This window comes from Amblyomma maculatum, unplaced genomic scaffold (assembly GCF_055883805.1).
Source record: "Amblyomma maculatum isolate TAMU_Amacu unplaced genomic scaffold, ASM5588380v1 scaffold_24, whole genome shotgun sequence".
In the NCBI taxonomy this organism is placed as follows: Eukaryota; Metazoa; Arthropoda; class Arachnida; order Ixodida; family Ixodidae; genus Amblyomma; species Amblyomma maculatum.
In genome coordinates this window covers 3175235-3197079 of record NW_028146749.1, presented here as the reverse complement: position 1 = coordinate 3197079, position 21845 = coordinate 3175235, and the positions used below count along the sequence as shown (strand labels likewise).

Here is a 21845-nt window from a genome sequence, read left to right as displayed (position 1 = left end):
AACACTCCAATGTGTAATCTGTTATTGTATACCGTCATGTGAAAAATTTGCAGCGATTTGAAGTTGGCCCGATTGAAATTCCGGCTGGGGAATCCGCCCATGGAAGTTGCCGGTGGCGTGGACTGCGCTAGGCCGCAAAGCCGCACCACGAAGTGATGTAACGATGGGCTGGAGCTAGGGGCACTCGGTAACTCGCATGGGTATAAAGAAGCAAAAGTAGGGGCAACTGGCGCCGTCAGTGCCTAGAGTTGACTGGCGCCTTGTTTCCCTTTTTAGCGCCGCGCTCTACCTAAGCGAGTCACGCGGTGTCCCTAGGTGTGGTGTGTGTTTCAGCAGCACACGTCGCTTTTACTAAACCATCGCGTGCCGCATTTAAGTCGAAATAAACGCATGCGTATGCTTTTTCCCGCACTCTTACAGTTTCCTGCACAAATACAAGGTTTCTCTACGTAGGAACAATGGGCGTCTAAATTGCCAAGCTTGTTGTTCCCCACGGGGAATCCTCGGAAGATTCCCTGAGCACGCCATTTTGTATAATTTGCAACCTCTTTGGCGGTTGTGTTTTTCGCCCGGCTCTTTGCAAATGGGCGTCTCTCATAGCCAGAGTCGGTTTGGGACGTTAACTACCATAAATCATCTTTGCAAATGGTATGCCACGCCTGTATGCTGTGTCGCCCGTCAGCTTTGCGTGATCTGGTGATTATCATGACGAGAAGCCAGCGTTCCCTTCGACACAAGCACACAGGAAGCATCGCCTTCATCTCAAAAGCGGCCCGTCACCACGTGCAGTGTGAAGACGCAGTGCAGTATGGCGGTGGCAGTGTTGTTGTATGTGATAGTGACCCCAAGAACCTTGTTGACGACAGCAGGAGACAGGGCACACGTGCACATGACTGCAAGCTTCGGGACTTCGTGCCGCACAGCCCTCGCGTTTGTGGAAATAACAGCCCGTCTCGTGCGGTAAGTTTTGTTTACCGTCATTCACTTCAGAGATGAAATGTGTCTGAAAAGAACAACGTCAAGAATTTTTTTTTTCTCGTTCCGTTTCTGTCAGGAAGATTATTGTCCGCGTATTTTGCTCGCAAAGAGGCTGCCGTACGGTGCCTAAATATATATATATATATATATATATATATATATAGAGAGAGAGAGAGAAACTAATGAGCTTCGGTGATTATTATTTCTATACAAACCACGTTAATAATGCACAATAAGATTGCAATGCATACGCAGCGCTTCTGCATGTGCTATTGTAAGCGCAACCTGATTGAATTACTATTTAATAATGCCTGAACGTAGGGATATACTGTCAGTGAAAAATACATATATTCTTTTCGCACGGCCTTTCCGGGTAATGGTACTGTCCTGTAAATACGTACAGTGTACGTACTGCCTCAAACGTTCGCAGATGAGTGAAATAGGTGCTAGTGAAACTTTTTGTTAACCTCTTATGCAGAACCGGTCACGGAGTGTTGTCACGATAGTGCGAGGAAAAAGCATGGCTTGGAATTTTTTTCTTCTTACATGGAGTAAACAGTGCGCAAACGGAGGCGAAGCAAACGCTCGTGGTGCACGTAATTAGCGACGGGGCTAAAGGGATATTGGGTGATATTAAACGCACAAAAGATGACTGAGTAAAATACGTTTGGAAGGGTCAGCAGTAGAATGAACAGCAAAAGCGTCATGTTTGGCTGATGCTGAAGTTTCCCGAGCCCTAGCTGTGACTCGTGTGTGGCTAAGTGCGTGTGGCGTATCTCGGTGTGCAACGGCGGAGAACTTGATCCGGTTTCGTTGTAGCGAAATATTATCGAGTGTGTAGCCCCAGTGGACAATGGAGTACATGCCATAGGCCACTGCCTACTTTTTGAGGTCCGGCACGGCCAGCGGTCCGACTGTATACAGTACGACCCAGGTTCGGCTCCAGAGGCCTGATTTCGGCGGAGAGCTCGTACCAAATTGTGAGCTTATAGGGTGGACAGATAGACCGCAGGAGACTGTGGTTTTCGTGCAGGGAGGCGAACACTACGGCCCAACACTACGCCCGAACTTCACTAATAGATGGAAGAGAGCAAAATCAACGACATGGAGGGATTGCATCAGAACGACTATGCACGTCAACTATAGTACGTACCATGAATTCCACTTCCCAGACGAAGACAAGTCCACTTGTCGAAACGTTGGCTCATCTGCGACCTGAGGCGTACCCTATTTACCCTTGTTCGGTTCTTCTTTTTTATACCGTGCAAACCATCTTCTTCCTTTCGTTCTACCTGACTTCTAAAAAAAGTGATGCTTCAACTTTAGGGGCCTATAAATAAAAACAGACTTAAAGCCCAAAAATTAATAGCAAATTAACATGTCACGAATGCAGTGAAAAAAATATCATTCATATCATTGTAATGCTACATGAACACCGCTCAAATATTTCACGAAGCGATTTTTATTGATTTGGCGGGTTTTAAAGTCTGACAACCTACTAAAATATTGTGGAGCGCCAGACCCTCATTTTTCGCCCAAAACTTCAAAATGCATGGTTCCAATGGGATCACCACCTATCCCCAACGATCTCTCCAAGAATGACCGATAAATGCGGGCTTGATTCGCTGCACGTGCTGATTTATAGGTCGCTCCAGGGACGGTCACATTTAAATTTACCACGTATTTCATGCTTTTTGTGGGAGAAAAAACAATGCAATTCAGCATGCTTTTCGTATGTAAAATTTTGTCTTGAACGGAGGGAGGGGACAATCGCGGCCGGGCCCCTTTATTCCATTCCTTGGGAGGTGCGCGATCCTTTGCAACGTTACCGAACACCACGTACGTCATGTTTGCAAGGAGTCATTTTGAAATTTATGTATGCAGAAAATACAGACGGCGGTTTAACTCTGTTTATCATAGAATATCGTGCAGCAGCAGGCCGTTCTGACAAGATTGTTTGCTTTGCCTCAAATGTTAAACGTTATTTTCCAGTTTTAATCTGGCGACCATGCTTCCAGACCGGTCTGTAAGAATCGCACTTTGTACTGTAGTTTTTCAAGCACCGTTACTGCGCATGCGCGAAGCTTCCTCGGCCACCATTTTCTCCGGGATGCCATGTGAAAATGAGGGGAGCAGTTCGCGGCACATGCTGTTCCACGAAACGACGTTCATAGCTTCGTTGACGAGACTAGCTGCTGCACAATAATTTCGTGCAGTGCTAGCATCTTCTAGGCCTTCGGACTGCACTCAATGCATTTTCCCCACCTGCTCTAGCTCGCCTCAAGCGAGAAGACAGGGCCAGGTTCGCCACCGTCCTGTTGTCATGAGTTAACAGTGTGTGTGTGTGTGTGTGTGTGTGTGTGTGTGTGTGTGTGTGTGTGTGTGTGTGTGTGTGTGTGTGTGTGTGTGTGTGTGTGTGTGTGTGTGTGTGTGTGTGTGTGTGTGTGTGTGTGTGTGTGTGTGTGTGTGTGTGTGTGTGTGTGTGTGTGTGTGTGTGTGTGTGTGGCAAAGGGGGGGGGGGCGGAGTGTTTAACAGTGTGTCCACAGATGACTCACGCGTCTGTCCAGGCTGGGCGAGACCAGCCCTGCACGCAACTAGTGCTCCGAAAATATGCCCATTCCACTATGGTTGGTAACCCGTCCCGGCAAACGTACTTCGCCTGGCTCACTTTAGCCTGGCAGCCGCAAGAGAGGTGCGCGACTAGAAAAGGGTAAATTTCGTGGTCAGTGAAAAAGTTTGACGTGGCCCTCCACAAGAACATAATTTTGAAATACAGATAGGTCTCTGCAGCTGTTCTATTGCCCTTCTTATTGGCTTCCTGCTGACTTTTTTAGAGCGCAGCTCTTTGGCGTCCGTTCCTGGGTTTCGCGGCGGCGTCGGCCTCGTAACCAGTTCCGCCCCCATTTCAGCCCCCAGTTTGAGCCGGCGCTTCGGCAACCGGACCCTCGCAGAAAGAGGGGGGGGGGGCACACTCAGCGGCGATCGAGGGGGGCAGAAGCGCGCGCAGCAACCGAAGAGCACGAGGAAAGGGAGGGGGCGCCGGAGGCAGCGCTAGCAGCGACCGCGCTAGCAACACCGTCGCCGTCATGCAGAAAGAGGAGGAGGGGCTCCGCCTCTCTTCATGTGGTGCGGCGAGGGTGCTCTGCTGTTGCCGAAACGCCGCGGCTCGTTATCAGCGGATCACGGTGTGTGCATCCAACTCTCACTCGCTTCATTCGCTAGCGACGTCAGCGGCATCAGTCAGTCGCTGCTATCTGTTCGTCGCGCAACGTTCCCATGGGCCACCGCGTTGCTTCCCGCAACCTTACGTTAACTCAATTGCACTTCTCCGACCACAAAGCTTCTTTCATGACAGCCAAAAACTGTTAGTGGAGCGTTTCTTGACGGAATACGGGCGAAAAAAAAAAGCTGTCTATAATTGTACATTCGTGTCTTGCTCGAAATCTTTGCCTCAATTTATCACAAAGATGAAACAGGTTATGAGCTGCGCTCAAATTTCGCATTAGGATGTAACGTAATCGTGGGCAATTTTTATGTGCATATCGCTTCATGCATCCACATGTTTCTTTATCTTAGCCGAGACGACTTCCGTTGTTTCCTACAGCCGCTGCCTTGCCCGCTGTTAGTCATCCAACCGGATCGGCCCCGGTTACCCTCCGTTGTAAGCCGAGAAGCAGAGCAGTGACAGAAATCAGTCAAGAGAGCCAAGCAGTGAATGCAAATAAGCGGGGCGAGCTACATCCCCTAGTGTCTGAACGCCGTAGCTTTGGAGCAGAAGCCTTCTAGCTTCGCTGCTGAACCGGTTTCGCACATGTCGAGCATTCCTCTAGGGTGGCTAGAATTCCTCCACCGCCTTTTCTCCCTCAGTACGCGTCGCAGCCTTTTCTCTCCTTTCTGCACTCGTTCAAGCTCTCTGTACTCTGTGTGACGGATCTGTGTTCCTTCTCCTGTTACCCATCCCTCGGAAAGGTCAGAGGTGAAAATCAGCTTCAGACATCAGGTTTTTGCGAAAGCACTAAAAACGCAGGCATGATATCATCAATGCGGTTATTTGCCCGTGTAGTCGCGCTCAAGTCTCGTATAGGGAACCAAAGCTGGAGTTTGCTTCGCGACGCCAGCGCTCGGTTTCCAGCGGAGCGGAGAGGAACTACAAAACCTACGCCACGGCCGGTCTCGAGGGAGAGAGCGCGCTCTCCCTCGAGACCGGCCGTGCCTACGCGCATCCGCGCCCGCGTTGCGCGCGGCTGTCTGCGGAGTCTGCGCAGCCCGCTCGCTCGGGAGCGCGTGCTACAGGCAGCCACACGTGCACGTGGAGCGGGAGAAGGAGAGTTAGGACGAGGGGGGATGGTCGTGCGTCTGTGCGCGCAAAGCTGGCGCTCTTTCCAGTGGTGTTTCTTATTTTTGATTTTTTCTGTGCCCCGGCTGACATAGAGGCTGACTGGAGGCACGCTTTTTATTTCGGTGCTTTCGAAAATGAGAAATTATGATTAATTGATCGCTGCGGACATTGTTTTCAAAGGGCGCTTGTTGGCAGGCTCAGACAAAAAAAAAAAAAAAAAAAAAAAAACGAACGCGAATTTGGTAGTCGAAAGCAGAGGCAAGCGACAGGTATTTCGAAGGACTTGAGGCGGCACCTCTTGACGTCTCTGTCCATGTTGTTCACAGAATGAAGGGTCCAGCCTTCTCGTTAAGAATTGATACGCGACGAGTGCTCCGGGCGCTGGTTGGGGAGCTTCCTTTCCATTTGTGAGTGCTCACTTGAAAGGGGCCTATTCAACTCTTTGAGGACAGACGTTTTAGCGCCGTGGTGCCTGCTTTCGGCGCGTTTAGGACCCGTTCCCTACAAAGGCACAAAGCATGCCACCTTACCCTTTGGTTCCTGCTGACAGCGGTCAGGGGGAGTTCGCTGCTGTGGCGCTGCCATCCGAAATCAATGACTTATCTACTTTTAACGATGAGAGGTTTCTTAACGACGTGGATCACTGACGAGAAGCCGAGGCGTGCCATGTTTTCGGCAGTTTCCTCTCTCCGCGAGACGAAGGGCGAGGAAATGCCTGACGACTATTCATGCAGGCGGGGACATCTCTCCAAGTAAACTTTTGTGTTCTTAATTTCACAGCTACGCTGTGCAATCCCTAGTTCAGTTATCCCCTTTAGCGAATGCGCAGTTTTGAGCTCCCGAAGCAGGATCGTGTATGAGGATAGAACGATTAACGTATGCGTTTTCCCTTTATAAGCGCCGAGTGATAGCATTAATGACATATATGTGTTTCTTGAGGCCGACTTGGTTCCGTGATGGCTGCTGCGGCACCGCCAGTTACAAACAGAGGTGCGAGATACCTAAAAAAAAAAAAAAAACGACAACCATCGTTTCAACACGAAAGAGAGAAGAGAGAAAAACACTTTCACGAGTTTTGCGAAAAAGCGCGCCGTCACTTTTTCATTCCAGTTTTTTTTTTTTTTCTTACCCCCTTTGTTGGAGCGCGACGGCGGCCAGAATGCGGCCGGAAGAGGAGAGAAAAAACCGAGCGCGCGCGCAAACAGGTGCTGGAAAGCAGCGCGGAGCAGACGACAGCATACTTTTCTATGCGGCGGAGAGCAGACGACGCGGCCGCACTGCGCGGAGGTTTTGACGGGGTCTCCATGGAGGGCGTTGACGCACAGAGCGGCGCAGCGCCCCCTGGCCCAGGTTTTCTCTCCTATAGAAGATTTTTATTCAAGCAAAGTCAAGAGCGATTCGTCAAACTTGAAGCTTTTTTTTCCCGAGAAGCTAAGGTCAGGTGAAAGAAAAACAAACAAACAAAAAAAAAGCTTTATTCATGTGTGTGTGGGGGGAAGTAGGAAAAAAATTCTGCGCGGTGAAAGTAAACAGCTCCAGGCGAAAAAAGGTCGGTTCGGTTTGTGGAAAATTTACACTTCCAGCTGCAGGCTCCATGCTGGAATGACTGCAGCTGCAATCGCATTCCCTTCCAGCTGGGAACAGGAAACCTGCTTTTCCAGCTACGCCTGAGGAAAGCCTGTGCTGAGTGTCGATGCTCTCATTTTTCAAGCTGAGTGGCAAAAGTTTGCACTTTCCGCCAGCTAGTAAATTAAATTGTAAGACCGACAAGAAATAGCGCATTTCTTTTTTCTCGTCTGCAAATGTAAAGCTTGCATTTACGTGTCCAGCACCTTTGGTCAATTAATTGATGCTGCGCAGGAGGGTGGACACTGCCTGCATCGAACCCTGCATGAGCATGCATGCTCATGCGTTTGTGCTATATACATATACATAAGTGCACTTTATAGCACAACTCGAACATACAATTAAGGCAGGCCCACACGATCTCAGGGGCCGGATTTTTTGAAACTGCCAATATATCTTTGCGTACTTGTTTTATAAAAGAGCGTATTAGATCGCTTATATTTAAGTGATGTTCCAAAGCCACTCAAGCTGTAAGAACGGAAGAGGTAATGGAGCCCTGCCCGTCGGGGTGGCGCAGTGGTTACTACGCTCGACTACTGTTCCCGAGGACGCGGGATCGAATTCCGGCCTCGGCGGCCGTTTTTCGATGGAGGCGAAAAGCAAGGCGCCCGTGTGCTGTGCGATGTCAGCGCACGTTAAAGAACCCCAGGTGGTCGAAATTTCCGTTCCTCCACTAAGGCTTCTATCATAACCTGAGTCGCTTTGGAACGGTAAGCCTCGTAAACCAAAAACCAAAAGGTAATGGACAAAGTGCGGGCACATAATATATATCAGTTGTATCAGTCACAATACAAAAGCGGATGAAACATTCGAAGCATGCCAGCTTTTCATCACGACCCATTTTTCCAGCTCCAAAAAACTGCATGGCACAAATACGCACACCATATCAAATTTTACTCTCAACTGACTGAGGTGACCGCATATCGATCGATATGATAGAACCCCGTGCTGTCATATTTTTCGTACTAAAGGAAGCGTACCAGCCTGTAATATGTACCGAATGCAGAGAACGTAAAAGAAAAAAAGACAAAAAAAAAAAACTTCCATTAGTAATTGTGCACCGCGGGGTTTTTTTTTTTCTTTCTTTCTTTTTCCCTACAAGCTACTGTTCAGTATGGGCAGAACATCCTAAACGCACTGCCATGCCTGAGCGCAGGCACCGCGTCGATCGCGTTCAGCGGGCGGGAGATCTCCGTTATTTTCGTGGCGGGTGCCTAAACCTAGGAAAAAGCTATCGTGTGTCTGTGGAATGTGTATACACAACCTGCGTCGTTTAATTAAGCTGCAGAGGTCAAGGAAAAAAAATGCCGAGAACGAAACCACAGAGGTCGTGCTCCGTTTGGCACGGTATAGTTTCGTTTCTCTTTGCGATTTTGATTGTTCGCACTCGCGTTAATTGCAGTGGTTATCGATCTGCCCCGTGAGAAGGAGCAAAATTCACGTCGTTCTGAGCGTGCGAGACTTCAGTGCGAAACAGACAGAGCATTTCACACCATCCAAGCGCCGATGGAGAGTATATCGATCGAAATGACGGCATGCTGTCAAACGGCCGCATTAGCGAAGTGCGACCAGGAACACTGCCACAATTAATTGCGAGGTAGCAGTTTAAACCACCTGGTTCCTGAACCAGCTGGCACTGCACAGTACACGGGGCTCTGCGCTTCGTTTCCGCAGAAACGCGGCCTGCGACTTTAGGATGATCAGTTGAGCACCCTAATCACTGAGCCACCATGTCAGAGGGAAATGTAACATTCGGAAATGTAGCTATGCCGGGGGCGGATCTATGGGCCACTCTTTGTAAGAGTGATCGCGGGGACGGTATATCTCGTATAAATTTCTTGGGATTTTTTCTTAGTAAAAAAAAATATGGTGTTCAGCCTGGTTTTTCAGTTTAAAATTTTCACTAAGAAACAAATGGGAAATATCTTCACTTTCATAGCCCATCCTTCTTATACATTTCCTGTCCATAATTAACATGCTGTACATGTACTGTATACCCATTCTAAAAGCCTGCGAGAATATACAGCAGAAGCTCTTTCTTCCTCTCTTTCGTTCCCTTTCTTTTGCTACTAGTAGTGCTTAGTGAAAATGCAACCGCCTGCATCCCAAGCACATCACTGTACCTTTCATCCTTATCTGCCCTCTGCGTCCCTATATCCACCTTATCCCTGACTAGGAGTTTTTCTAGGAACTTAAATTAGGATTGCTTGTCTAACATTTTGTGTTGTGGTGGTGGGCAGGCATTTAAGAGAAGCATTAGTAGAGGTAGGGTGACCATGCACCACCTGTTAGCTAAATGCGGGACATGCTGACATGGGGGGGGGGGGGAATGATGATGATGACATATGTAGCAGGATCGGAAATGTGTTCCACATCAGGAACTTGGCATCCTGGAGAGCATTCACGCTCTCGCAGGTCTCTAAAATTGCCCACTTCAACTACCCATCCAATATACCAACAAGCTACATCCCCTTGGTAAAGGCTCCCTTCCCTTCCCACCCATGCGCAATGCCACTTTCTTCCAGTTATTTGTCCTGTGCATTGCATACATGCCTAGACCATTTTCTCCTCCTGTCTAATGAGGCAGTAAAATTTACAGAAGACATATATTCCACCACCGCTGCAATGTATAGTGCTGTACACATTTGTTTTAAGGTATGAAAATACCATTTTGGTTTCACCACTGTGCATTTACTTTGACTACTGAGCTGCCTTTCTTGACAAATTGCTTCACTGAGCAACAAGACCAAAAGATAAATTTCTTAGAACCATAAAGCTTGCGCCACTTCTGCATCAAGCTGCAACAACACCTTGAAAGTCATTGTGGAGACAAAGTGAATAAAAGGAAGCACGCATCTATATACAGTGTTCTGCAAAATTCTCGGAACCGGCTTAGAGAATTTTCCCACCTCGACCAGTGGGAAATTTTTCCTAGATGGTTCCGATAAAGTTGCAGAACACTATAGTGCTCTAGAGCCATAGCAAAGACACAAAAGTGAATGATAAGTTTATTGGTTAAACTATTGTAACAGCTCGTTTACAAAATGGTACCACAGGTGGCAGGGTAAACAATCAGCATGACATTCTCAGCATCCATGAAAATGTTAAAAGGATAAGATATAGTAAATTGGATCATGCTGATGTGGCGTACATACCCGAGCCTGCTGTTGCAACATTTATTAACCCTGCTGATCCAAGGATACAATTGAATGCTTTGCTTAAATTGCTCACTCAGTACAACAGCACGCACTCTGTACAGGTCAGTGCAGATTGATTCATTCACTAAAACTACACCCAACATCAAAGTTACGGTGTTTCATGTTGTAATATGCACTGCATACAGCACAAACAACCCTGAAATAACAAATAAACCACATGTAGTTTGGATTGCAGCAGTAACATGATAAGACTGTCTCGGCTTAGTCTCATCACGTTATTGTGTGTTTGTGGTTTTGGCATAACTGCCACCATTAGCCACTAGGAGCAGACAACTCCCTGTGACGGTGGATTTTCACGGTGTAGGAGACCTGAGGCCAATGAGTGCCAAGCACAAGATAAGTGCATAACTCGAGTCAGTAAAATGTGCTGGGTGTGAAGCTTTTAGAAGGTGATTAATATCAATAGCTCTAAAAGATTAATTTGCAGTGTATAACAGAGAGAGAGAGAGAGAAAACTTTATTTCGAAAAGAAAAAGAAAAGAGAAAGGAAAAGAGAAAAAAAAGGGGGGGGGGGGGGGCAGTGAGTGGAGTCTTCATTTCAAGACCCCAGTGGCCTCGGCTGCCGCTCTTGCCTGAGTTACCAGCCTACGCTGGGTCTATAACAAGATCTGCAAAAATTACTAAGCTGACATGAGGTTAAGATGCCTCAGTGGCAGCCCTTGCCTGGGCAAATATGGCGAGGCCTGTGATGCGTGGGCTTGAAAAAAACAAAAAACAAATCATCTTTTCAGGATTGAGAAAGAGGCTCAGGTTTAGGCTGGTAAAATTTTCATGTAAAAAACCTACATCCTGAAAACAACTTTCTCTTTTTAAAGAAAACATTTGATGGGCACCACTGAGAAAGAAGGATCTGTGTATGGGTATCTGATTTATGTACCACTCTGGAAAGAGAAACCTTCTTTCTTATTCTAGCCTTCTACAGATGAATAAAACATGGATGACAGCCAGTCATGGTGTTTACAGCAATGTGGTGGCAGCGCATTAGTACTTAGAAGATATAAATGTGTTGTGTGTGTGCATGTAATATCATCAGCCTGTACAAAGCTACTCCTTTAAACTGGTCTTAGTTTTTGGTAATTTAGCTTGCAATTTTTGGTTTTATTGCATGTAGCTTGTTTTTGGCTGGTACGTACCATTTCTTGTTTCTGAATTCTGCGAATTGTGTCCCCAACGGGCGGTTTGAGGTCTTAGTGTGGTACTTTTTCTCAATGTTCGTAGTACTACGGAGAGTGGCAGACACAAGCAGTCTGTTGACTGCCTCATTTCTAGGCATGTTATGGCAATGTAGCTCCCAGCACACTGTAGTTTCAAACTTGGATTTGCAAGCATGACATGAGGTTTTTGAAAAGAAATTGGTCCATCTGTTCTGATGGCATTTCACAGAGAATAAAGGCAGTTGCCACACTTAAATGACCCACATTTTTTTTTTCTATGATGTGTCTTGCAGCCAATAGGACGCCACAACATTAGGCAGAAAATCTGCGTTTGCTTTTTTATTTGGAGAATCAGGGCCCACGTGCTGCACACAAGACCAGGAAACTTGGAGGATCTGTGTAAAACTCCCAGCACCCGTACTCTGCCTGCAAGGACATGAAGTCATATCATACGGCAATTGATAGCTCATATTTTCCTACCTCGAGGAATATGCCACAATTTCCAGCCTGCATTTCCAAGCAGTTGCACTTTATGTGGAGGCCAGGCCATTTAAGACTGGAAACCAGAGTGCACAGCTATGGTCTTCATTTGTTTTGTGCTTTACCTGATATCTCTGTAAAGTATTTCTGTGCACCTTTTATGTTATGCAGTGTCACCAATGATTGAAATTAATGTGCACTTAGTTCAGTGGTTCATGAAGAGGGCAATGCAGAGAGTGTCACAATGTCTAGTCAGCAGCATGTTCTTTAAACTTCCTAGGATTATTTATGCCTTGATTGTTTTTTGTTTTAGAGAAATGGGAACTGACCACTTCCATAGAGATTAATAATAGCCACTTCAATGGTAACAAAAAGAGGCCGACAGCCAACAAAAAGGTCTATTGCTGCGTACGTATAGTGGGATATGTTGTTGTATGGTTTCTCTTGCTTGTTCAATAGGTTTTCTATTATTACAGCTTGTGAGTCGGTTCTTGGACATCTCCACAATAGATAATGTGCATTAAAACTTGCAACTAACAAGGATGGCTCTGGGAGCTGGTCAATTAGCTTTTACCCTTCGCTGCACAGCCTATAATCCAGTGGAGTGGAGGTTCAACACATTGTTATAACAAAAATAAAGGCTCGTACTACCACCACCCCTGTAGATTGCTATATATAAAGAAAGTTCAACATGAAATGGATTTCTGGTTTACAATGGTACATCACCTGATTGGTGAGCTCTTCTCTGCTTTATCCTTGCGGAATACATTATTAGTCACAAAATTTGTGGGAGTCATTTTGTGTTTCTTGTAGGCAAAATGTTGGTGCATTATAAATATTTAATAAATAAAAATTGTTCTTCAACACCTTCAGTGGTTCCAACGGATGATACTCTCAGTAGGCAAGATAAGTGGGAAAGAGGGAGCAAGCGGCTATAATTTAGACATCGTCTTTTATGCAACAGCTGGACTGGAGGCTGCTTTTTGAGCTTGTGGCAATTGAGAAGGTAACACCTGCTTTATGGCTATCCCTAGTCTTCACTGACGTGGAGAAGTCCATAGTCACCTCCAGCACCTGCGACGGAAATTCGGAGGCCAATAGGGATTTGTCACAAGGGGCCAGACAGGCCCACGGGTTGTCTCTTTGGAACCGGAGGCCTACGAGTTAACCTATGGGATGCTGAAGATTGGTGCAGCCACTGGCCATTGATGGGGAGCCAAGGCTCTGGTGAGAATCATAACTGGTGCAGCTAGCTTATGGAACAACTCCCACTGAGCTTGATCTCGGCCAAGGGTCCGTGATAGTGCCGAGTGCTATTATTCTGGAGACTCAAAGTGCCCTTGCTAGCAAAAGATAACTTCTTAAATATTTAGGCAGCATCAGATAGCAAACTGACTGGCAGTGCCACGCAAACGAATTTATTCAGCAATATATAAAATATTTTTTTTTTTTTTTGTGAGCAAATGAATGGTACAGTATCACTTAATCAGCACTGAACATATCAAGATTGGATGAATGGACCTTCTCTTGGTTCAATTGAGATCTCTCTTATTTTAACAACAAAAACATTTGCCTCCTAGATACGTGTATGTTTCCCAGCTAAAGCCTTCTGGGCAGCAAGTCATTGCCGGACAGCTCAGACGATGCCTTTTCCTGCTCAGGCACCTGGATTGTGCGTTACAAGACGATCCTAGCAGTAAAACTTGACTCATAACCAGAGCCCTTCAGTACTACCATTGAAGGTCTCTGTCAAAACTAAAATACAGAAAAGCAACATTCACTAGTCTGCACCTCAATTCAGCAAGTCAGAGGAACTAGATTCTCATTTGGGAATGGCACACCGCTGAAACTCGGGACCTACCAAGCAATAAAAAAGCAGCGTAAATAAAACCAAACGACATGGGCACTGTCAAGTTATTGTTTTCAGAAGCAAACTACCGTCGGACCATTATGAAGATATTCGCACATTGAGTTTGCCCTGTTGTCAGTTAAGCGTGGTCTCTCCATTTTGAAGCTAATTCCGCGTGCACATACACACCGTCACCAGCAGGAGAGTCGCGCACGGTAGACGCAGAAAAATATCAACGTTCCAACGGCGATGGTGCCCGAAGGCTACGTTCGTGCAGTTGCTAACAGTCCGCACTGCAACGGAAGCAGCAGACCCGAGCTGCGGGTCGAGCACAGGATGTACTGTAAATGAGTAGCTGCTGCACTTGGGTATCCTCTTCAGTAAGTCTGATTTCAGCGAGGCCCCGATCGAGCTAGGAACTGCCGCGACAAAGGCCCAGCGATGCTGCAGAGGCGCTAGCACAAGCCAAAATGCGATGCAGTGACGGTGGACACGCCTAGAAAGAGAAGATGCAACACGACCGCTCGACTACAGATCGCTAGGCCTACGGTCTCATCAGCACTAGGCAGCACGGACCACAGACAAAGTGTTCTAGAAGGCTTCTTCTCTAGAAAGTATAAGAAAATTCAGAAATCCACCATTAAACCAACGACGTCATTCGTTGTTTAACCAAAGGAAAAAAACAGCGCTAAATATTAGACAGAACACACAGAAAGACGAACCGCCAGACCAACTAGCCCAGCAAGAGGTACTGTTGACGTCATTCGTTCTGAACATGGTCTGAGCGTCACTTCTGGTTTATGACGTCATATTTGATTATGACATTTCTTTCGTGCGTTGAATTAGCCACTCTTGTCTCTGAACGTTATTTTTATAAAATAATGAAATTGTTTGTGGAGTTACGAGGTGGTCAAATATCCTGAAAATATTTTGATAATAAGGATTTTGATTTTGTTATGTTGCCAGGTTTTTGTAAAATTACAATGTGGCCAACATTTTAAAAAATAAAAATATTTTGTGATTACGTTTTCCATTATTTCAAGGCTCTTATATTCAATAAAATTAAAATTAAACTTATTTTCGTGAAAAATCAAAGCAGGTATTTGCACGCTAAAACCCAAAGTTTTGTATTGCCAGATGTTTAAAAAGTATTTATGAACAATGTTGTCCGATTTTCATGATTTGCATGAAATAGTCAATGCATTGAGTGGTGATTTAAAACGCACACTACAGTATAAAAAAATCACTACAAAAAGGTTAATAAAACCCGTATGTGTTTTGGTGGATCATGGCTTAACAATGTGCGTTGTCTGCTTTGCTAGGCACGCCTTAGCCTAGTTAGGTAGGAGCTTTCGGATGTTAACGAAAAATGTCAGTGAAAAAGCATATCCGTGTGGAAGACCCAGGTGCCTAGACAATTTCTGTTCGTCTGCGTACTTTGCCGATTCACGGGCGATCAACTGCACTTCGGAGGAACCAGCTCAGGAACACTTTACGCGTTTTTTTTTTCCTCTCTCTCTCTCTCTCTCTTTCACGGAGTTCGCCTTTGGGCGAAGCTTGACGTCCCAGTAGAGAAAAAAAAAAAAAAAATCAGGAAGAAAAACGGCGTTAACTTTCCAGTACGCTGCGAAAGGGTAACAGCGGAAACAGGTTTAAGCTACGGGGGGCATTTTGTAATTGAAAATAATAAAAAAAAAAAAAAACTAACAAATCAGTTCCCGTTTAGCACGCTTCTTAGCTCGTGCAGAACCCGTCTCCCCCCCCTTCCTTCCTCCTCCTCTTTTTTTTCCGCAAACAACCTCGTGACAATAGCCGCATCCATGCGCGCGCGCATAAAGTAATTAAGGTCCTCCGCGGTTTTCTTACATGGGCATTTTCTGATTTAAAAAAAATCGAAAGAATCCGCACGCTCAACGTCTCACCCTGGCCTGTGTTCTTGCTTACCCAGTGATCTTTTATGATCGCTCATAATTCAAGAGTGTAAATTGCTAGGCTCGCTGGTTTATGCTTACAAAGATGTAACCAGTGAAGGAAGAATAAAATGTAGGCTCATCATTTGCGCTCTCTCAATCGGGGCCAAGTTCCAGACTATTGCAGATCGAAGATCATCAACCTCTGCTCATGGTCTGCTACCAGTTACCCAATCAGTTAGATATAGACCCAGTCTGATATTATATATGTTGCTGTCATTTGTTCGACTTTGATGTACAAGACAAGCCACTTGTCACCTCAGCTTAAAGCATTCCTGCCTATGAATGGCATGTTGTGTAGTCACCTAGCTCCACCGATGTGAGTGCTGGACAACCAAATTCAATTCCTCATTTCGAGGAGTTTGACCTGCCTTCACCACAATTGCAAAGTAGTAGTTGTGGCTAGAAACAAATCTGTACTCACGATCAGTGCCTTAGCTCTGATCAGCTAGGTACTGCGGAGGTGGAAGCATTTATCAAAACTCATTTTATTCGCAGGAAAATGGTGCCACCTGATTCAGCAACCGTTTTTTTGAGGGGGGTCATCACTGCAACATGGATCCTGCTTGTTTGTTTGTTTTTTCATGAGCACAGTTTTGTCTGGAACGGGGGAAGAGCAGCACACGCAGTATATCATGTGAGTTGGAATCATGGAGTTCATATGTTGACCTTGAAATAAAAGTTTCATTTGCCCTCATGCACACTTCTTTTCATTTATTTTTTTCTAGTCATTGTTGTTGTCATGGTTGGTGCTTCTGTCGGTGCCCGTCATGTACTCAGCCACTGTCGAACAGCAGCGTATTAATCAAAACTTAGAGTATACCACCCGACCGTGCACAATAGGCTTCAACTTTTTGCAGTACTTGGAATGATGGTGCAGCATGGTTGCTGCTGGTAGCATGTTGATTTTTTCTTGGTAGTTTTTGTGGTTTTGTGCACACAAAGTTACTTCAAGGTGGTGAGTTAGAAATCACAAACAAGTGTTCTGTGTTTGTCTCAGCCATGGTAAAGGAAAAGGCTTTACGTTCGTGGAAATTTTGCAATTAGGGTCATGCGCAGTGTGCTTATTGGACAGGGACCTCTCAAGAGGGGCCATGGGGCAATGTGAGACCACTTGGCAAGTTGAGTTACTCAGGAACAGATGCCTCTAGTAAAATACTATTAAACACACAGCGTGTTTTGCAATTATATCAATACTGTAGATTGCTTCTCTCAGCTGAACTGGAGAACTTTACGTTTGAGCTCAAATTTTGTACAGAAGCGGCATTTGCTTGGCAGTATTGTTTCATACCACATTTGTTTGGGGCAATTGCTTGATTCAGTCTGAATTTGAATATTCGATCACATTGTTTGCGGGGATGGCAAAGCGAAAAAAGTCTCTCCCGGCCTCCCTCCCTTTGTGAAATTTCTATAGCAGAGACAAACAAAATAAGATGGCCTCACCAGTGCCATCACTGAGACAGTGGATTGCTCCGCAGTGATCGAGTCAGGCAAGTACCCCAAACAAATGTTCTAGAGGACAGTATTGTCAACCAAATGCCATTTTTGTGTGAAATTTGATCTCAAACAATGCACCAGTTTAACAAGGAGATGTATTCTACGGGGTGCATATAATTGTGGAACACGCTGTACTTCAAAACATTTATCCAGACTTTATTGGATATTGACTGTTAATGAAATGAAATCCTCCAGGTTGGATTAGGTCCTGGATGAACGAATAGCTAATTACCGTTCACCTAGCTAGCTGACTTCAGCCCTATAAGGCTAGAATGAGAAGGTATACAGCCGTAACAGATATACTTTGTAGCCCCATCGCTGCATGCAGCCAAATGGATACCAGTCAGTTATTCTCATGAATGCTTTAATAAAGCAGTTTGTGCTTCACTTTTTTTCTAATGGCTTGGATTTTTTTAGACAAGTCGGCATCATCCGGCGAACGCCTCCTTCACAAAATCCGGATACTTCTGTGCAAAGCACCGGTGCACTGGGAGCGAGCCATGCCAAGGAGAGAGAAGCAACGTGTTAGAACATGAACTGAGCATCCAGACAGCTCGGCGCCGTGGCCCTGGCGGTGGACCCCTTCTCGCTCAGCAGCATATTTGAAGCAAGAGCGCAGCAAGCTCTCCCATTCCTGCGAAAGTGCTGCGAAATTCAACTGGCAACTGTGCATTGTACCCCCCTTTCTTCCTTGAATATGCATGAGAACAGGATATATCAAGCGTAAGCTAGAAGACATTTACAGAAGAAAATGATACAAGAATGGATGAATAAGTACACAATGTGTACTTGCAGGTAACTTTAGAATATTGTTAACCCAATCAATCCAGCTAGTAACAGGCACATGACTTTTGCAGATTAATTTTCCCGCAGAGCAATGAAAGCATACTTTGCCAAATGCAGAAAGAGTGCTAAAACTGTGCTACCAAATCAAATTAATTATTCCAATGGCCTGTCACAGTATGCTGAATACCATTTTAGCCAAATTATGAAGTAACAACGAAAAATAAGGCAAAATGACAGTCTCAGAAAGGGAATTTGTCACAAGCACAACTCGTAAATAGTCTTTTTTTTTTTTACCTGGCAACAGCTGATCTTAGTTCATTACATCGTTGAATAAACAATTATAACAATTTATTGCATGCAGGATCAAGGGACTGTGCAAATTTATGCAATACAAGCCGCTTTTTTCTGCAAGTGACATTGCTTTCGCCACCACAGTAAAGATTCTGCTAGCTTATTATGCTTCTAGGCCAAATACCGAAAAGGCTTGGCTTACTTGGTTAATTTACACTGCAACTAGGGAAGGGCACTGAGAACTGACTGTGGTCACTAATGTTTTTCTTTTATTTCTATTTGGAATATAGAGCACAAAGTTGCCAAATTGCGTAGGATGATGCCACACTAGTATGAACATGAAAACCGTTCACCAGGCCAGTTCCATGGCTACATCAGTAGCACGGAACTTGAGCTGCAAATGATAAGTTTTTGCACAGTTGACTTTTTACACAATTACCTTTGGATAAAAAGCCCAGGTATGCTAAGGCGCAGCCTATGCCTGCAGTCTTGCTGACTCAGAGGAAAGGCCGAACCCATTATCAATAACTATGACTGTCTCGCACCAGCAACTTCCTGTACAGACATATTTAGCGGCGTTTGTTGATACAATCACAGTGCTGTGCAGTGAACTCCTTGAGAGTGAGCAGTGAAGGTCATCATGGAAGCACAGACAAATACCAAGTAACAGCAACTTGTCCCAACAAACTGCAAAACCAATGAGGGATGAGCTACCTAAGACTGACCTATGGGCAGTGTAACCATGGCATTTGCAAAGTCATATCATCAAGGGCGACCTACCTAGTTTCCACCAAAAAACAGGTTCCACTAGTCCACATTTGTCCATCTAGGCAAAACTCATTCCCGCTGCTGTCAGCACGCGCAGAACAGCCTCTAGGACATGTCGCCATGAAATAAAACACAAAAAATTTTTGACGCTGTGCTCACCACACCACTGAAAGTCTACTTCTTTTTCCTCATGTTCTACCTTTTCTTGCATACCGGTGAGAGGGTGCAGCTTCGCAGTATTTTTTAGCGTTGACGTCAATGAACCGCCAAAGAATATGCTACTTGCATTGCCCAAAAGTATGAATGCTCACAAGGTGCAGAGTTTCTAGCAGATGACCTAGAAATTTGTGGAATTCTGCGCGACAGCAGTTTTCTGCAGTCCACCACACCACACCACGAACAGCCCACCAATGCACAGTGGTCGGTGCAGCCAAACAGGATCAAGTGTGGGAGCCAACATGCTTGCCAGAGAGAGCAGTGTTTACTCCTTGAAAGCAGCTGGCTACTGAGGCACCCTACCTGTTTAGATTTGTAAATGACATTGTTTTCATTGACTATGGCACGAAATGTTTTTCTGCTTAAGCAAGATAGGTATGTTTTTATGTTTCCCAAGTGCCTCAAACAGGTAGTACTGACACGCGAAGTACCGTAAAATAATTTAGTGAGGTTTCTAGACAACGCTACATTTTTTAAGGGGACTCAAACTGAGCCCTTCAGCCCAGGAGCAACAGAGGCAATCCTTGCTGCCTTTCCACTCTGTGCACTGCGAGCAGGCTAGAGAGGAATTGTGAAATTGTACTTTATTATCAGCTCTCTCAATGATGCAGTGCCTCTCTAGAACAGGATACCAGCCTTCACTCTCAGTGGCAGTTGTTGAACACCTGGTAAAAAGGGTGGACAGACCAGCCAGTAAACTGAGAAAAGTGGTCAGAGAAAATAGAGAGAGAGAAAGTAGCAGTTATCGTGCATCTTCAGGGGCTCTTTCACAGCCTCAAGAAAGCTGGCAGCAGCAGGGGTAGAGTGATGATCCTTTTTCTGCACCTGATAAGCTTTCCAGAATCTGCAGGAGAGTAGACACTGAGACGGCAGCCATCGCATGCTCAAAGTGACAGTGCTTCATAGCATTGCACACAAGGGGTCTTTTATTCCATAACGCTGGCCTCAAGTAAATAGTATCTCACCAAGGCAGGGAGGTACCTTAATAGTGGGCAGCATATTTTTGAACGCATTTGGGAATGGTGCAACTCAAGCCTTGAAGTTAAAAACACCACAGTGTATACAAAAGGACAACACGACTGGACGGGGGAATGAATGAACCTGTCAGAAATGAAAAAAATTAGGGGACACTTGAGTATCCTTAACGGTGTTGCTTTAAGAGGTTACAGTGATGTATACTTCCCTAGTGTTCCTTGTAGAGTTTAGAGTTTTGTAGTAGGTATTACTGTTGCCACTTGTCTTCACCAGCAACCACACCTTCTCCTGAGGGTCCCCATATTTTTCACCGATGTATGAATTGCATTATAAAATATGCATATGTCCCGCCCCATTTTACTGCACAAAAGGGCACAGGGTATATGCATACTTTTATAAGCAACGCATACATCTTGCAAAAATATCTTTGCAGGCTAGCTGGTGCATGAGTGCCGCACCTTTAGTGCTGAAAGGTGAGGCCCAATGTAAATAAAGTAGATGAAATGAGATATCAACTCAGATTTTATTTAAAGGTCACTGTTTATACCACACAGCAACTGTTCTACTTCTCCAGCACTACAGCTTCTGCCGAGGTTCTGTGTTTCTCATCAAACAGCAGTGAATGAAACTTGCGAAGCAGCTTTCTTGGCCTTGCACTTTTCTGCACTATGGTCTCCCCTATTAGTTTGTGTGAATTCTGAGTGCAGACTTGTTGGTTCTTCATCCTGAATGTGGCAGCGCAAACGGATGCTGTAGAAGGGATGGACAACACATATGCACACTTCAGCACTGAATGATGGATCGAATCTGTAATTGACCTAGGTAATATTTGCGATATCTTAGGTTGACATGCGGCCACTTGGATAACTTTTGGGGCACTGCCTTTTGAGCAGTGGCTGTCCCAAGACTATATTTTTGTTCGAGAGGGGGAGGAGTTTCTACCAAAAAAAATAACAATTTCTTTGTTTACTTTTCATTTACATACCGCTTTTTGTGTGCTTTTGTTGTTGAGTAATAGCTAGCAAACAACACAGGTGTTTTATCATAAGTCATGCTTTGATTATTAACGGTTTGGTTACGTTAGCAGTATTCATGTATAATCATTTTCTATTTATCTTAAAATATTTTACTTTAATGAGAGTGCCAGTCGTGAAGTGCAAAAGTAAGTACAAGTAAAACACCCATGACATAGGTATCGTTTCTTCTTGCTTTTAATAATGCAACACTGTTGCTCATTTTTCAAAGGAAAATAAGTCCTCCATTGTTTTCTTTTATCAAAGTAGTTAATGACACGAGATGTGTCAACACGAACATCCTTGTAGGCGTTGAGTGAATGGATGATTATTAGTCAATATGTAGTGCAATAAACACTACTGACCCTTTCGTTGTTTTTTACTAAATATTTTTCTTTGTGTTTGTATGTGTGCTGTGGACCAGTACTTTGTAATTAGTTTTTTAACATTGTTTCCTTCAAGACAATACTGTTTTGAGCCGCCGAGTGTACATATAAGTTAGCACTGTGCGTCTATCTTGGCCCTTTTGGGTCACCTACACACGGGGGACAACTGGGAAAAGGTCCCTATGGTCCATCGTGCTCTGTGGCCATCCAGAAAATATGACATAACACTAGGCAGGTAATTGACAAAGTTGAATAGGCCACGTCAGACCACCGTATTACAGCCAACATCCAATGTTGA

At 45.1% G+C, this 21845-nt stretch overlaps 1 protein-coding gene and 1 long non-coding RNA gene across 5 annotated transcripts in view; one reads left to right on the top strand and one right to left on the bottom strand.

The window, feature by feature from the left end:
• The first annotated feature begins 315 nt into the window (after nucleotides 1-315).
• Nucleotides 316-19461, top strand: LOC146171027 (uncharacterized). Of its 2 annotated transcripts, XR_014703046.1 has the most exons (3): nucleotides 542-960; nucleotides 16114-16252; nucleotides 17530-19461. It is a non-coding gene; the product is annotated as an uncharacterized LOC146171027 (long non-coding RNA). The 2 variants fall into 2 exon arrangements; XR_014703045.1 differs by lacking the exon at nucleotides 17530-19461 and having other exon boundaries at nucleotides 316-960; nucleotides 16114-16316.
• A 1266-nt stretch (nucleotides 19462-20727) lies between these two features.
• The window catches only part of LOC146171026 (uncharacterized), a 43586-nt gene continuing 42468 nt past the window's right edge, over nucleotides 20728-21845 (bottom strand). For 2 of the 3 annotated variants that reach the window (XR_014703034.1, XR_014703035.1), the window contains one exon: nucleotides 20728-20898. The gene's annotated coding sequence lies outside the window, so the exon portion shown is untranslated. The remainder of the gene's footprint in view (nucleotides 20899-21845) is intronic. The other variant, XR_014703033.1, reaches the window with a different exon arrangement.